We start from the raw sequence: 16,501 nt of genomic DNA on the forward strand, positions 1-16,501 counted from the left end.
GGGGGGTACATTGAATGATACTGTGATACCTGAAAGAGGGTATCCTGGTTGGTACTGTGATATGTGGATGGGTGTACATTGGTTGGTACTGTGATATATGGAGAGTGGTACACTGGTTAGTACTGTGATATGTGGAAGGGGGTACACTGGTTAGTACTGTGATATGTGGAAGGGGGTACACTGGTTAGTACTGTGATATATGGAGGGGGGTACACTGATTAGTACTGTGATGTATGGAGGGGGGTACACTGGTTGGTACTGTGATATGTGGAGGGGGTACACTGGTTGGTATCGTGATATGTGGAAGTGGGTATGCTGGTTGGTACTCGGATATATGGAGGGGGGTACACTGGTTGGTACTGTGATGTATGGAAGGGGGGTACACTGACTAGTACTGTGATGTATGGAAGGGGGTACACTGATTAGTACTTTGATGTATGAAGGGGGTACACTGGTTGGTACTATGATATATGGAGGGGGGTACACTGGTTGGTACTGTGATATGTGGAGGGGGTACACTGGTTGGTACTGTGATATGTGGAGGGGGTACACTGGTTGGTATCGTGATATGTGGAAGTGGGTATGCTGGTTGGTACTTGGATATATGGAGGGGGGTACACTGGTTGGTACTGTGATGTATTGAAGGGGGTACACTGATTAGTACTATGATGTATGGAAGGGGGTACACTGATTATTACTGTGATGTATGAAGGGGGTACACTGGTTGGTACTATGATATATGGAGGGGGGTACACTGGTTGGTACTGTGATATGTGGAGGGGGTACACTGGTTGGTATCATGATATGTGGAAGTGGGTACGCTGGTTGGTACTCGGATATATGGAGAGGGGTACACTGGTTGGCACTGTGATATGTGGAGGGGGTACACTGATTAGTACTGTGATGTATGGAGGAGGGGACACTGGTTGGTACTGTGATATGTGGAAGTGGGTATGCTGATTGGTACTCATATATATATATATAAATAGAGGGGGGTACACTGGTTGGTACTGTGATGTATTGAAGGGGGTACACTGATTAGTACTGTGATGTATGGAGGGGATACACTGGTTGGTACTGTGATATATGGAAGGGGGGTACACTGATTGGCACTGTGATATGTGGAAAGGGGCACACTGGTTGGCACTGGGTCGTGGGCTTGTAATGCCCCATGCCATGTGGAGGGATGGCACACTGCATTGTCTTATGTGGGGAAGTAAAGTATGCCAGTTTTGGGCTGTGCCATGTGGAATGGGGGGGCACTGGCTTGTAATACTCTGTGCTATGTGCAGGAGTGAGGTACGCTGGTTTGTAATGCCCTGTGCCATGTGAAGGAGAGGGGTACACTGGTATGTACTGCGCTGTGCTGTAGGTTTACAATGTCTTCCCATCATCTCTGACCCAATACCTCAGAGATATCTTCCGCTGTGTAACCACAAAGATCAGAATTTCCTTCACACCCTCCACAGAGTCCAACACTGATAGGGAACTGTGGAGCCATCTGTGAATAATTCCATTACTACACTCCATTCATATTATGTCTTTACTGCTGGTGCCACCAGAAGGGACGGGATGGTAAGTTCAAATGGTTCCCGTACACCACTGATAGCCATTCGTGTACTGGCAGACCTGATATCACCAGCTCCACTCTGTCCATATCTCCTCCATCATCCCTCTCAACACCATTGTCCACCTCCCTGTCCACAACTACTTCACAATCCCTATGTATACCATTATCTTCACCACCTGGTCCACATCTGCTCCATCATCCCTGTCAATACCATTATCCACCATGCTGTCCACATCTACTTCACCATTTCCATCCATACCATTATCATCATCACCCTGTCCACATCTCCTCCATCATTCTGCTCCCTACCATTATCATCATCACCCTGTCCACATCTTCTCCATCATTCTGATCCACACCATTATCATCACCACCCTGTCCACATCTTCTCCATCATCCCTGTCAATACCATTATCCACTATGCTGTCCACATCTACTTCACCATTTCCATCCATACCATTATCATCATCACCCCGTCCACATCTTCTTCATCATTCTGATCCACGCCATTATCATCATCACCCTGTCCACATCTTCTCCATCATTCCAATCCATACTGTTATCATCACCACCCTGTCCACATCTCCTCCATCATTCTGCTCCCTATCATTATCATCATCACCCTGTCCACATCTAGTCCATCAACCCTACCCATGCAATTATCATCATCACCCTGTCCACATCTAGTCCATCAACCCTACCCATGCAATTATCATCATCACCCTGTCCACATCTAGTCCATCAACCCTACCCATGCAATTATCATCATCACCCTGTCCGCATCTCCTCTATCATCCCTATCTATGCCATTATCATCATCACCCTGACCACATTTCCTCCATCATTCAGATCCATACCATTATCATCACCACCCTGTCCACATCTAGTCCATCAACCCTATCCATACAATTATTATCATCATCACCCTGTTCACATCTCCTCTATCAGGCCTAAATATACCATTATAATCACTGTCCTGCTCACTCTGCCCTCTCTATCTACACTGTCTTTCCAACATTTGTCCACCATGCTCTTTGTTCCTCAGCATTACAATCATCCTGTCTATTCATTCTTAATGTTCCTTGTCCAGACCTGTCCTCCCCATCACCCTCACTGTCCTGTCCGCTGATTGATATTTTCGTTTGAGTTCTCACCGTTCTATCTCCCTCATCTCTACTGCCCAATCCCCCATCTCTTCTATCCACCCCATCCTCCCGCAGTACTGCCCCGACTTGTCCTAAACAATATGGTATACACCAAGGCGATGAGGCGAAGAAAGAGGTTGACAAACTTTTTACAGATATGAGATGTCTAGAAGTATTGAAGTGTTGTTGGAACCATGTGCTGGAGGTCCTGGACCCTAACCTAAATACAAATGTACTTTTCATACCCCTATAATAGGGGGAATTCCAAACCCAGACGACTATGTTCCTGCATGTCAGGAGTGGGCCAAACATACATGAATCACCTTTACAACATCATCCTGTGTAGCTCAATAAGGCTAAATATGTCTAGTGTATTGTATCATAATCAGATATATTGCTCTGGAAATGTTCACATATACAGGTCACATCTCCAGAATCAGCTCCATCTAATTCTTCTCTGACCGCTCCACGAACATTCTCCATGTCTGCATCCCAATAATATCTCATAACCACCTTTCAACTCACACCTCATACAAACCCCATCATCTCACACCTCATACAACCTCCATCATCTCACACCTCATACAACCCCCATCATCTCACACCTCATACAACCCCCATCATCTCACACCTCATACAACCCCCATCATCTCACACCTCATACAACCCCCATCATCTCACACCTCATACAAACCCCATCATCTCACACCTCATACAACCCCCATCATCTCACACCTCATACAACCCCCATCATCTCACACCTCATACAAACCCCATCATCTCACACCTCATACAACCCCCATCATCTCACACCTCATACAACTCCCATCATCTCACACCTCATACAACCCCCATCATCTCACACCTCATACAACCCCCATCATCTCACACCTCATACAACCCCCATCATCTCACACCTCATACAAACCCCATCATCTCACACCTCATACAACTCCCATCATCTCACACCTCATACAACCCCCATCATCTCACACCTCATACAACCCCCATCATCTCACACCTCATACAAACCCCATCATCTCACACCTCATACAACCCCCATCATCTCACACCTCATAAAACCCCCATCATCTCACACCTACTACAACCCCCATCATCCCACACCTCATACAACCCCCATCATCTCACACCAACTACAACCCCCATCTTCTCACACTTTATACAACCCGCATCATCTCAAACAAACCTCTGTCATCTCACATCTCATACAACTCCCATCATCTCATACCTCATACACTGGCCATAACCTCATGCAGCCCCCATCGTCTTATACTGTACCTTTTACAGTACATCCCCTATCATGTCACATCTCCTGCACCCCTATCATCTTATGCAACCCCCCATCATTTCTAATCCCATACATCCCCATCATCTCAAACAACCCCCATCATCTCTTAGTTCATACACCAGCTATCATCTCATATCTAATGCACCCCCATCATCTCATATCTAATGCACCCCCATCATCTCATACATTGTGCATCCCCATCATCTCATATCTAATGCACCCCATCATCATATACCTAATGCACCCCCATCATCTCATATCTAATGCACCCCCATCATCTCATATCTAATACACCCCATCATCTCATATATAATGCACCCCATCATCTCATATCTAATACACCCCATCATCTCATATCTAATACACCCCATCATCACATACATAGTGCACCCCATCATCTCATATCTAATGCACCCCATCATCATATACCTAATGCACCCCCATCATCTCATATCTAATGCACCCCCATCATCTCATATCTAATACACCCTCATCATCTCATATCTAATGTACCCCATCATCACATACATAGTGCACCCCATCATCTCATATCTAATGCACCCCATCATCATATACCTAATGCACCCCCATCATCTGATATCTAATGCACCCCATCATCACATAGTGCACCCCATCATCACATACATAGTGCACCCCATCATCTCATAGATAGTACACCCCTATTATCTCCTTACTAATGCACCCCACCATCTTATACCTAATACACCCCATCATCTTATATCTATTGCACCCCCATCATCTCATACATAGTGCACCCCATCACATATCCATTATCACATACAATTTGCTGTACACAATGCTCCTTGCAGTTCATGTTTAGTAAGTTTCTTTTTTTGACTGTCATAAAGGAAAAATGATGACATTCCTGGGATTATCTAAAAGACGTTGTAGTTGTTGGGGTGAGGAATTGTGGTTAGGGGTGCGGCCAGGATCGTTGTATACCTGAAAAGGTTGGGACTAAATTATCTTGTCTAACAAAGTTGAATCCTCATCACTCATCCTTTGTCTTGTCCTGGAATTAGTCGTTGTGGGTGACAAGTATACTGTAAATAAGGTGTATGCGATCTGCACCCCGCCCTGGTGTCCTCTGTGAGTGCAGATCTGGACTCTCTCGTAGAATTATGTCACTTATCATTGTATCTGCCAGACGCCGGAGCCAAAACAAAGCTTTCAGCAGCGAAAACATCTCGTATTGTTGTGTGAGTCAGGAGCGCTGTATCTCATGTGAGCGCTGAAATATTCGGCCCAGTGCCCAACACGTGGCTCATCCCTCCAAATTCCAGCGTTATCCTCCCCCCATATCTCAGCAGTACTCTGCCAGGTCTGAGCATACCCTTTTATACCGGCCTGTGCCCTCTTTCCCAGAGATGTCTCCACCCTTTATCCAGTCCTTACTGGCACCCCTTCCTTCATCAAGTTCTTACTGGGTCCCCTTCCTCCATCTAGTCCTTACCAGTGCCCCAACCTCTATCCAACCTATACCGGTAACCCCTTCTGCATCCATTATTTACCTGTGCTCCTTCTAATCCAGTCCATATCAGTGCCCCTTCCTCCATCCAGTCCTTACCAGTGCCCCTTCCTCCACCCAGTCCTTAGCAGTGCCTCCTGCTCTATCCAGTCCCTGGTAACTCCTTCTCCATCTATTTACTTGAGTCCCCCTCTTTGTACAGTTCTTCTTGGTGCCCCCACTTCCATTCAGTCATTACCAGTGGCACCCTCTTTGTCCAGTCCGTACCAGTGCCCCTTCCTCCATCCAGTCCTTACCAGTGCCCCTTCCTCCATCCAGTCCTTAGCAGTGCCCCCTGCTCTATCCAGTCCCTGGTAACTCCTTTTCCATCTATTTACTTGTGTCCCCCTCTTTGTCCAGTTCTTCTCAGTGCCCCCACTTCAATTTAGTTATTATCAGTGCTCCCTCTTTGTCCAGTCGTTAACAGTGCCCCTTCCTCCATCCAGTTCATACTGGTACCCCCTCCTCTATCCTTAACTTACCAGTGCCCACCTCCTCCATCCTGCCTTTACTGTTGTCCTTCCTTTATCCAGTCCTTACCTGTACACCCCTCCTCCATCCAGTACTTACAGCTGCCCCCTCCAGCATCCAGTCTTTATCAGTGCCCCCTCCTGTATCCAATCCCTACCAGTGTCCCCTCCTTCATCCAATCCTTACCTGTGCCTCTTCTCATCCAGTCCTTACCAATGGCTCCTACTCTGTTACGTACAAGTGTCCCTTCCTCTATCCAGTTCCTACCAGTGGTCCCTGCTACTTCCAATCATTACTAGTGCGCCTCTCCTCCACCTAGTACTTATTGGTACCCTCTATCCCATCCAGTCTTTACTAGTGCCAACTTCCTCCAACTAGCCTTTAACTGTGCGCCCATCCTCCATCCAATCCTTACCAGTGCCACCCACCTCTATCCAGTCCTTACTGATGCACTCCTCCTCCATCCAGTATTTACTGGTTCTCCCTCCCCTAATCAGTCTTTACCAGTGCCCCTTCCTGTTCCTTCCTCCATCCAGTCCTAATTGGTGGTCCCTCATCCATTCATAACCTACCTGTGCCTCCTCCTTCATCCAGTCTTTACTAGTGCCCCTTCCTCCATCCATTCCTTACCGGCGCACCTCATATCTATCTGGTACCTACTGGTGCACCCTCCCTCATCCAGTCCTTACCAGTGCCCTCATCCTCCATCCAATCCTTACCAGTGCCCCCATCTACTATCCAATCCTTACTGGTGCCCCAAACCTCCATCCAATCCTTACCAGTGCCCTCATCCTCCATCCAGTCCTTACCAGTGCCCCCTCCTCATCCAATCCTTACCAGTGCCCTCATCCTCCATCCAATCCTTACCGGTGCCCCCATCTACTATCCAATCCTTACTGGTGCACCCATCCTCCATCCAATCCTTACCAGTGCCCTCTCACCCATCCAGTCCTTACTGGTGCCCCCATCTACCACCCAATCCATACTGGTGCCTCCACCCACCATCCAGTCCTTACTGGTGCCCCCATCAGTCATCCAATCGTTACCAGTGCCCTCTCCCCCATCCAATCCTTACCAGTGCCCTCTCCCCCATCCAATCCTTACCAGTGCCCTCTCCCCCATCCAATCCTTAGCAGTGCCCCATCCACCATCCAATCCCTACTAGGGCCTCCCTCCTCCATCCAAATCTTACAAGGTCCCCCCTCCTGCATTCAGATCTTACTGTTGCACCCCCTTTCCATCCCTTTCCTACTCAGGCTACACATGGGTCTTTACAAGTCTGATCACCTCTCTGATCTCCATTCCTTCTCCCCTCTACAGCCCATAATGGGCCAATCCACCTCCAGACTGATGAAGGAAATGTCATCCAGCGTTCTGGCAAACATACGCTGTTTTTGTGGTTATGACAATATAGCCGGCCATACACCAGTAGGATTGCCTTTGAAAAACAATTTGTTTTGGAACATTCATTCACGTTTCTAATGATTCACGGGGACAAATTGACACCAATGAGCGCTCTGACAAAGGATTTTTTAGAATTTTGCACAAACGTTGGAACAAAAAAAAAAAAAAAAAATCAGTGTGTGGCCAGATTGGCCTCAGAGGTCTGACAACATGTGATGACAGCTGGGATGTGAGGAGTAGACGGTTACAGATGGCTGGGCCCCAGGGGTAGGCATTAGAGGTGGCCGCCTTGGGTGGGGGAGAGAGCGCAAAAAGGTCAGGACCTGCAATCTGTACTGCTGAGGTAGTCCACAGCTCATGCAGGGGGCCACACTTTGACCCTTTCGCCTGAAGAACCCCATCCCAGCGCTGCGTTTGCTGTGCTGTCAGCTAATTTGGAAAGTTGATCAATTCTGGAACTTCAACTGCCACCTGCTACACCGCAGATCCTCTGCCCCCTCCACATGTCACTACCCCCTCCCCCACAATTACTTCCCCCTCCTCCATTCCTTCTTCACATGGCTGTAACCCCCCTCCATCCACCTCATCCCCTCCCCATTCTCATCTCTGATCTGTGTTTTGGGATTCTGCGGGTTTTCAGCAGAGGTTGTCACCCTTGTCACCTTTGTACAGAGTTGGATACATTGTACCTGGGGCCCTCACAGTATATTGAGGTCTGAGCCGCGTTTTTACTGGCCCCCTCTCCCAAGTTGCAATGGCAGCGGACGGGGTATTCACATGCCGCAGTTGCGACGCTTTGCTTCATGTCCACAGGAAAAATGATCCAATATGTCGCAACCCATTCAAAGCAAATGAGGAACAGAACCCAAACTCCATGCAATGCACACGGTTTGTTTGAATTAGGGGGTTAAAAGTGGCAGTTAGGACCAGGGGCGGACTGACCGTATGGAAACTCGGGCACTGCCCGAGGGCCCGGGGTCAGTAGAGGGCCCCATGAGATGCCCCCGGTACCTTTTTCATAGGCTTTTTTGAGTTTGGGCAAGAACACAGGGGCCCCATGATCCCCTATTGCCCGGGGGCCCCATGAGTTGTCAGTCCGCCCCTGGTTAGGAGGCGTCACATCGCCCGCCACATGGCTCTGAAAAGTGACCAGAGCGTGGTTTAGTCGCAGGTCTAAATCTAGCCTTATGCCGGCCATAGACGGTTCGAAAATCTTTTTTCACACTGTTAGTGGGTTAATTGGTCGGCCGGTTTTCGGGTTTTTTGCACTTTGAAATTATCAGTCATGTTGGAAAATTTGCGGCCGATTTGGAAAAACGGCCAATTTTCCCGGCAATGATGGCCAAATCGGGCGATCGTTTTAACGATAAAAAATCTGCGCATGAGCCGTGACCTGCGAGGAACAGAAATTTGGCTGTTATATGGGGTGAACTTTATGATTTATTCGGCCGATTTTTGGAATCGGTGGTAACGGCGGCTAAACGAAGAACCGATTTTTCGTTTATCGTTCGAAAAATCGGTCGATGTTCAACCCGTCTGTGGCCTGCATTTGGCTGCATTCCTACTGCAGCGTTTTCACAAACGTGCGTAAAAATGTGGCAGTTGGACGTTTTTCGCCCGAAAACTGCAGCAAAACATGTGGTTAAAAAAAACGGCGACACTCAAAAAGACGCATGAGCTGTTTTCCCACGCGTAGAGGAGCCCATTGAAATGAATGGGCTGCTTTATGCATGGAGCGCGACGGTGCGCCCAAAAACACGTGTATGCATGACACACGGCTCCATGCAGCAGCCGCCCGTTTTAAAGCGTATCAAAACCCAAGAATAGCAAATTGATGGTAATGCAGCTTACTGCTCTTTAGATGTGGCGGCTGCATTAGTTTTCCTTTTTCACACTTGTTTTTCCTTTATCTTAGCCTGTTGATCCTGCCATTGACACACTTCCTGTCCAAGAGTGACAACTGCCCTGAGCGGCGTTGTCACCCTAGGACAAGGAAGGCATTAGGAATGTACAACACCTCCTACTCTTCTCTATAACAGGGGAGGTGTTTTGTAGTCCACAGAGACAGCGGGAACAATGCTAACTGATAACTCGTACTTGACAAGCGTTAAAAGCACTCACCAACCGCCCAATGCGCATTTGACACGTGTTAAGGGTGTGTTAAAAACGCAACCTAGGCGCCTATTTTTTTTTAACAAGGCCGCATGTTTATGGCGTGTTACAGCAGACTTGAATGGAAGGAGACAATACAGCAACAATACAGTTCAATACAAGAGGGATAGTAGGGCCCTGATCCTGGGAGCTTACAATCTAAGAGGGAGGGGCTAGTGGTACAAAAGGTAATAACTGTGAGGGATGGACTGGTATGAGGAATAGAAGATTCCATTATTAGCTGAGGGCAGGATAGGCTTCCCTGAAGAGAGAGGTTTTCAGAGATCGCCTAAAAGTGGACAGAGTAGGCGATAGACGGATAGATTGGGGTAGAGAGTTCCAGAGGATGGGGAGGCTCTGGAGAAGTCCTGGAGATGAGCATGGGAGGAGGAGACAAGGGAGCTAGAGAGTAGGAGATCGTGCGAGGAGCGGAGAGGACGGTTTGGGTGATATTTGGAGACAAGATTGGTAATGTAATTTGGGGCAGAGTTATAAATGGCTTTATATGTGATTGTTAATATTTTGAATTTTATCCGTTGGGCAATGGGAGCCAGTGGAGGGATTGGCAGACAGGGGTGGAGGACACTGAGTGGAGGCCAGTGGAGGGATTGGCAGAGAGGGGTGGAGGACACTGAGTGGAGGTCAGTGGAGGGATTGGCAGAGAGGGGTGGAGGACATTGAGTGGAGGCCAGTGGAGGGGTGGAGGACACTGAGTGGAGGCCAGTGGAGGAGTTGGCAGAGAGGGATGGAGGACACTGAGTGGAGGCCAGTGCAGGGGTTGGCAGAGAGGGATGGAGGATACTAATTGGAGGTTAGTGAAGGGGTTGGCAGAGAGGGGTGGAGGACACTGAGTGGAGGCCAGTGGAGGGATTGACAGAGAGGGATGGAGGACACTAATTGGAGGTCAGTGGAGGGATTGACAGAGAGTGATGGAGGACACTAATTGGAGGTCAGTGGAGGGATTGACAGAGAGGGGTGGAGGACACTAATTGGAGGCCAGTGGAGATATTGACAGAGAGGGGTGGAGGACACTGAGTGGAGGTCAGTGGAGGGATTGGCAGAGAGGAATGGAGGACAGTGAGTGGAGGCCAGTGAAGGGATTGACAGAGAGGGATGGAGGACACTAATTGGAGGTCAGTGGAGGGATTGACAGAGAGTGATGGAGGACACTAATTGGAGGTCAGTGGAGGGATTGACAGAGAGGGGTGGAGGACACTAATTGGAGGCCAGTGGAGATATTGACAGAGAGGGGTGGAGGACACTGAGTGGAGGTCAGTGGAGGGATTGGCAGAGAGGAATGGAGGACAGTGAGTGGAGGCCAGTGGAGGGGTTGGCAGAGGGGGGTGGAGGACACTGAGTGGAGGCCAGTGGGGGGATTGGCAGAGAGGGATGGAGGACACTGAGTGGAGGTCAGTGGAGGGCTTGGCAGAGAGGGATGGATGACACTGAGTGGAGACCAGTGGAGGGCTTGGCAGAGAGAGGTGGAGGACAGTGAGTGGAGGCCAGTGGAGGGATTAGCAGAGAGGGATGGCAGATACAGAACGGTAAGTAAGTTGGATGAGTCTGGCAGCAGCGAAGAGGGGATAGCCTGCGATCAGGTCGGCCAATGAGGAGGGAGTTACAGTAGTCAAGGCAAGAGATAACCAGGGAGGGAATAAATTGCTTAGTGGTTTCAGAGGTTAAGAACGGGTGTATCTTGGAGATGTTGGTCAGTATCTTGGAGATGTTGGTCAGTATCTTGGAGATGTTGGTCAGTATCTTGGAGATGAAGGTCAGTATCTTGGAGATGTTGGTCAGTATCTTGGAGATGTTGGTCAGTATCTTGGAGATGTTGGTCAGTATCTTGGAGATGTTGGTCAGTATCTTTGAGATGTTGGTCAGTATCTTGGAGATGAAGGTCAGTATCTCGGAGATGTTGGTCAGTATCTTGGAGATGTTGGTCAGTATCTTGGAGATGAAGGTCAGTATCTTGGAGATGAAGGTCAGTATCTTGGAGATGAAGGTCAGTATCTTGGAGATGAAGGTCAGTATCTTGGAGATGTTGGTTAGTATCTCGGAGATGAAGGTCAGTATCTCGGAGATGAAGGTCAGTATCTCGGAGATGAAGGTCAGTATCTCGGAGATGTTGGTCAGTATCTCGGAGATGTTGGTCAGTATCTCGGAGATGTTGGTCAGTATCTCGGAGATGTTGGTCAGTATCTCGGAGATGTTGGTCAGTATCTCGGAGATGTTGGTCAGTATCTCGGAGATGTTGGTCAGTATCTCGGAGATGTTGGTCAGTATCTCGGAGATGTTGGTCAGTATCTCGGAGATGTTGGTCAGTATCTCGGAGATGTTGGTCAGTATCTCGGAGATGTTGGTCAGTATCTCGGAGATGAAGGTCAGTATCTCGGAGATGTTGGTCAGTATCTCGGAGATGAAGGTCAGTATCTCGGAGATGAAGGTCAATATCTTGGAGATAAAGATCAGTATCTTGGAGATAGGCACCAACCGCCCAATGCGCATTTGATGCGTGTTAAGGTGTGTTAAAAACGCAACCCAGGCGCCTATACAGGTATACATGACAACGGGCGCATGCCTTGGCCGTCAATAGAGAACATTCCGGGAACACATCCGTACGCATGCTTTACGCATCTCCTGGCGCACACCTACCTACAGCCACATCTTCTATGGGCAGTCGTATACCCCGGGAAGGTATTTTCCGGACAGCCGTGTGTATGAGCCTCATAAACGTTGAGTACGATTGCCGTGTCAGGAGATTTTCAGTCTTCGCAGTGACTGGGGGGAAGTTCCTCCTGAACATTCGAAGTGATGAGTCGGCAGAGTGTGGCGAGAGGAGATAACCACAAGTCTGGAGTCATGTGACTTAAAGCGTACCTAAAGCCAAGGACAGAATTGTGATATATTGCAGATTAGCAGTCCTTCGGATCACTAGCCGTTCTGTGTCTATGGAGGAGCCACGTTGTCACCCCGGGCCACTCTCCTAATTTGGACTACAAACACCCCCCCCCCCATCCTCCTCATCGCCATCCTCCTCATGGTGTTTGGAAGTTTGCAGAAGATCTCTGAAAAGACTGATCGCGTTATTTGAGATATCGACTCCATCAACAGAAAAGTGACAGGGACGCTGGATTTCTGGCAGGATCAACAGGTATTTTTTTTCTGTAGTTGCTGAAAATGTTCTTAGCAGGAAAAGAGAAAATGAATGCAGCCACCACGTCTGAGGACTGGTCATATTCCATTTTCTTTTCTTGGGTTTAGATACATTTGGAAGTTTATTTTAAGCCAAGGCACGTTTATTTTCAGCTTTGGATGGCATGGGAAAGGGTTAGGACCTCGTCAGGTTTTTTTTTCTATAGCTGCTCGGGAGATTTCCCCTCTCCTGGTGTCCTGGTGTCAACGAGTACATGAGGAAATACAAATTGTTACAGTTGTCACCGGAGCAGGAATAAAGGGAAAATCTTCTGTCGGAGACACCTGTTCCAGTGACCGGTCTATAGGAGGAGATTTCCCCTCACTTTTGGAAGGTATCTTCTCATTTTCTAAAGTGCCTCTGGGACAGGAAGTGAATGGAAATCTCCCCCCCCCCCCAAAAAAGAGGATCCAAAATGCTGCAGACCATCGCACCCACTAATTATATAGTGTGACCTGCAGATCATTTTAGCTGCTTTCCTTATGGCTAGGGTTGGTTTTGGGTGGAGAATTTGGAGAAGACCCGCCTTTAAAAAATTCATTTCTATGTGGAGTTGCTGACATAAAGCGGCATTAAACCCCAAACTAAAAAAGTAATGTATTGCAGCTTACCAAAATCATTAGATGTGGCGGCTGCATTAGTTTTTTTTTTTCTGTCTGTTTTTCACCTGATGATCCGGCCAGGAATACACCTCCAGTATTACAGCGCCCCTACTCTGGATGAAGGAGCACAGGGGGCACACCTTTGCAGAGGTGTGGAGATTTTTGAAAAAAACGACTTGTCCAGGGAATAAAATCCACTACAATCGACTTGTCCTGATAAAAAAAAAAATAACTTTTAACCAAAATCGTATTTAAATGTGAGGTGTTTTTAGGAATGTCTGGGGATTTTAAAAAACAATATTTTTAATATTTGAAACATTTAAATATTTTTAAACATTTAAATATTTGTAAAATTTTGCCTCCCCTCCCTGCCCGTCTCCAGTACCACACCCGGGAACTAGCAGGGAGGGGAGGAGACCTTGTAATGAGCACCGATTGGCTGCTCGTCAGTAAAGGGGCGTGTCCGGCTTATCCTTTATCCCTGTTGCTGCCAGAGACGTTTTTTGCGTTTTTTTGCACACGTTCAAAAAAACATTTTAGGCCTGAAGATTACACAAAACCCCCAAACATGAGATATTTTCTGAAAGCAGAGACCCCAGAGAATAAAATACTGTACTTCCAATTTATGTCGCACCATATTACCGCAAGGTGTAGGAAATGTAAAATTTCAGTAAAAAATGCACTTAATTTTAGGGCACAAAACAACAATAAATGACACTTTTTCTTTTTTGTAAAATATAAACGATGAGGTTGCACTGAGCTCCATGTGGGCCCATGAAATGGTGACAAACTTTAGTCCCGTATATCTTCTATAGGTGACGCTTTTAACCGCCTCGCGCCCGCCATATAAGGACCTGACGGGAGGATGGCGGTTCTCTTGTTCTGGGATGATGTCTTATGACGTCCTCTCACTCTAGCTGCGCATGCGCGCGCGGCGATTGGTGGGATCACCAATCACAGTAAAGAGCTGATGACGTCGGCTCTTTCATATGATCAGCTGTGTCCAATCAGAGCTGATTGCGTGTAAATCGGAAATGTCTGTTATCGGCAGTCCTCTCCTCGCACTGACAGCGCATGGGGAGAGCCGGTAAGCGGCATTCCTCAGAGGGGACATCTACACTGATCATCAGTGCCAACTGTTAGTGCCCATCAATGCCACATATCAGTGCCCATCAATGCCACATATTAGTGCCCATAATTGCCACATATCAGTGCCCATCAATGCTACATATCAGTGCCCATCAATGCCACACACCAGTGCCCATCAATGCCACATACCAGTGCCCATCAATGCCACACACCAGTGCCCATCAATGCCATATATCAGTGCTCATCAATGCCACCTGTCAGTGCCCATCAATGCCACATACCAGTGCCCATCAATGCCACATATCAGTGCCCATCAATGCCACACACCAGTGCCCATCAATGCCATATATCAGTGCCCATCAATGCCACATATCAGTGCCCATCAATGCCACACACCAGTGCCCATCAATGCCATATATCAGTGCCCATCAATGCCACATACCAGGTCCCATCAATGCCACATACCAGGTCCCATCAATGCCACATACCAGGTCCCATCAATGCCACATACCAGTGCCCATATCAGTAAACCGCCATGATGGGGTTGTGATACTCTGGCAAGAGGGGGGGGGGGTTCTCCTGCAAACTGGCCAGCAGGGTACCACAAGTGCCAGCATGCCCTTATGAAATGAAGCCATTGGTGAACTATGTCTCCCAGCAGCACCTGCCAGCTGCAGCTGATGGAGAACACTGTTCTTTTTTAGTATCGGCCTTCCACCTGGAAAGGTGAGCGAACGTTGGGAGGGATCTAAAATCGGTTGCATTGTCAGGTTGTCATATCATTCCTGAAGCGTTTGCACTCATGTTGCTGTTTACACGTGGCGCCCTCAGGTGACCTTCGCAACCACACACCTGTTGGACATTGGACCCAACGCCGGCCTACAACATTTTTTGGGACGGGGACAGGGGGCAATGATTATTCTGTGCTGATTTCTTGGAGACCTTCTCACTACCACAGGTGGCCATTCGTCCTCCTACAGCAATTCATTCTGTAAGTGCAAGAAGTGTGAGCTCTTGTGTCAACGCTCTGGTCTAGTGTGGCGTGGTGGTGGGATCTGATGGACCACTGTGCACTCTCAGCTTGGTGCCACCTTCAGTGGGACTCGCTCTGCCCGTCCTGTTCGTCGATCGTCTTCAGAAAATGCTAAGTGTAGGACTGGAGGTTTCACCGGTCTCTAGTGAATGGATAGGCTGCATTCTCAGTGATGTCACCGCTCTCTAGTGAATGGATAGGCTGCATTCTCAGTGATGTCACCGCTCTCTAGTGAATGGATAGGCTGCATTCTCAGTGATTTCACCGCTCTCTAGTGAATGGATAGGCTGCATTCTCAGTGATGTCACCGCTCTAGTGAATGGATAGGCTGCATTCTCAGTGATGTCACTGCTCTCTAGTGAATGGATAGGCTGCATTCTCAGTGATGTCACCGCTCTAGTGAATGGATAGGCTGCATTCTCAGTGATGTCACTGCTCTCTAGTGAATGGATAGGCTACATTCTCAGTGATGTCACCTCTCTCTAGTGAATGGATAGGCTGCATTCTCAGTGATGTCACTGCTCTCTAGTGAATGGATAGGCTGCATTCTCGGAAACGTCACCGCTCTCTAGTGAATGGATAGGCTGCATTCTCAGTGATTTCACCTCTCTCTAGTGAATGGATAGGCTGCGTTCTCGGTGATGTCACTGCTCTCTAGTGAATGGGTAGGCTGCATTCTCGGTGATGTCACCGCTCTCTAGTGAATGGATAGGCTGCATTCTCAGTGATGTCACCGCTCTAGTGAATGGATAGGCTGCATTCTCAGTGATGTCACTGCTCTCTAGTGAATGGATAGGCTGCATTCTCAGTGATGTCACCGCTCTAGTGAATGGATAGGCTGCATTCTCAGTGATGTCACTGCTCTCTAGTGAATGGATAGGCTACATTCTCAGTGATGTCACCTCTCTCTAGTGAATGGATAGGCTGCATTCTCAGTGATGTCACTGCTCTCTAGTGAATGGATAGGCTGCATTCTCGGAAACGTCACCGCTCTCTAGTGAATGGA

At 48.1% G+C, this 16,501-nt stretch overlaps 1 long non-coding RNA gene across 1 annotated transcript in view; it reads right to left on the minus strand.

The window, feature by feature from the left end:
- The window catches only part of LOC149437070 (uncharacterized), an 83,736-nt gene extending 71,369 nt beyond the window's left edge, over positions 1 to 12,367 (minus strand). Inside the window, exon 1 of the long non-coding RNA XR_016308193.1 lies at positions 12,231 to 12,367. This is a non-coding gene — a long non-coding RNA (uncharacterized LOC149437070). The remainder of the gene's footprint in view (positions 1 to 12,230) is intronic.
- Between the last annotated feature and the right edge of the window lie 4,134 nt (positions 12,368 to 16,501).

The sequence above is a fragment of the Staurois parvus genome, unplaced genomic scaffold, assembly GCF_062004578.1.
Source record: "Staurois parvus isolate SC_StPar_1 unplaced genomic scaffold, SC_StPar_1.0 ptg001320l, whole genome shotgun sequence".
NCBI classification, from domain to species: Eukaryota; Metazoa; Chordata; class Amphibia; order Anura; family Ranidae; genus Staurois; species Staurois parvus.